Here is a 1,824-nt window from a genome sequence, read left to right as displayed (position 1 = left end):
TATGAATTCTGACTGTTGGGACTTATATACTCTGGATTTCCCAGAGTCGAGTCATCAGCCAGCCAGATCAAACCCTGGACATTCTGATGAGTGAGCTGGACCCAGCAGTTACGGACCAGTTCTACATGAAAGACGGTGTTCCTGCAAAGGATGTCACTCGTGAGAGTGGAATTCGTGACCTGATACCAGGTTCTGTCACTGATGCTACACTGTGCAATCCTTGTGGGTATTCAACGAATGGAATGAAATCGGATGGGACTTATTGGACTATTCACGTCACTCCAGAACCAGAATTTTCTTATGTCAGCTTTGAAACAAACTTAAGTCAGACCGCCTATGATGACCTGATTGGGAAAATTGTGGCAGTCTTCAAGCCAGGAAAATTTGTGACCACCCTGCTTGTAAATCAGAGTTCTAAATGTCGCACCGTGCTTTCTTCGCCCCAGAAGATTGAAGGTTTTAAACGTCTTGATTGCCAGAGTGCAATGTTCAATGATGACAACTTTGTTTTTACCAGTTTTGCTAAGAAGGAGGAGTGGCAGCAGAGTTGATTAAGAAATATGAAGAAAAAACGCAAAAAGAAAACACACATACAAGGTGGTGGCTGCTTTCTAGATACCGATCCCGGGCCATGCTTTCCACAACCACCACCTTGTAGTTGCAGAAAGCCCTAGATGTAAGCATCGTGTCATCATTTTGAATTGTATGCATTATTATATCGAGGAGCTAGATATCTTGCATGCATGTTCTCTTCTGTTTAGGTATTCTACGCCACTCTGGCTGTGAAATTGAAGTGCATGTAGAAAAAAACCTTTTACTGTATGAAACTTTACAACACACGTGAAAACAATTCAATTTGGTTTATGCACAGTACAATATTTCTCCAGGTATCACCCATAATTCCCCACAGACAAGGCTTTCGTCCTCATTAGGTGTTGGTCTCAGCCAAACCATCTGGTACTGCTCTATCAATTGCTGCCAGAAGTGTACATCCAAATATCTCGTTTCTAGAACACACTCTCTCTGAATGTTACTGAAACCAATTTCTACTTCATACAGATTCTTTTTTTTTGCAAACAAAAAGGTTTCTGGTTGCAGACGATAAGGCGTGAGTTTCCTTGGACTCTGGCGACCTTATTTGCAACAGGAGACGCCGCCTGAGCCTGGGCTCATGACAATGGGCGTGTCTCAGTCCACTGTTGTAGCTGTTGTGTCGGCTCAGCTCACGGAGGGCTTCCCTCATTTTTGCTGTCCCTCTATCAAATGTCTAATGGTCTTTCCTGAAAATGGGTCCAAAGGAAACTGGCTATTGACATCACTGATGTGTCTGTCCCATTTACTCCCACCACACTGGACTAATTCCTGAGCTGTCAGAAAATGCTACACGTAGCTGAGCCCATTCTCCCTCATGACTCCGGTTCTCCTGGCTTGTGCCAGCTTATTCTTATTTTTCTATGTGGACTATCTAAGATGCTTGTCTAAGGCCCAAGTCGATAATCACTCTGAAAGAGATTGCCGTAGGAGGTCCTGAATCGAGTGAGAGAAAAGTGTGGAACTCAAAATTGCAAAGGAAAAAAAACAGACCAAAAAACGACAGGACTTATTGCTAGGCTGATAGAGATGGGTGGAACCCCCGAGACTGGAGCCAAACTCACCCAGGACTGAACTTTCAGTCAGATGACAGGCAGGCTTGTAAAGCGACCAGCAGCACTAGGGAGGCATTCAGTCTTCAGGGCAGGCAAACAGTAGAGACCAGAAGTCAGCACATGCCCAGGGATCAGGCTCCGAAGGCAGGAAAGGATGGAGAGGGGAACGAGGAAGAGG

General features: G+C 44.9%; 1 pseudogene; it reads left to right on the top strand.

Annotated features, from left to right (window-relative positions):
* Nucleotide 1: 1 nt before the first annotated feature.
* On the top strand, nt 2-551 carry LOC101645112 (annotated as a pseudogene).
* Nucleotides 552-1,824: the final 1,273 nt, after the last annotated feature.

Source organism: Echinops telfairi, unplaced genomic scaffold (genome assembly GCF_000313985.2).
Source record: "Echinops telfairi isolate 266 unplaced genomic scaffold, ASM31398v2 ScPeMD7_7412;HRSCAF=8450, whole genome shotgun sequence".
Classification (NCBI taxonomy): domain Eukaryota; kingdom Metazoa; phylum Chordata; class Mammalia; order Afrosoricida; family Tenrecidae; genus Echinops; species Echinops telfairi.
This window is presented reverse-complemented; position numbering and strand designations above follow the sequence as displayed.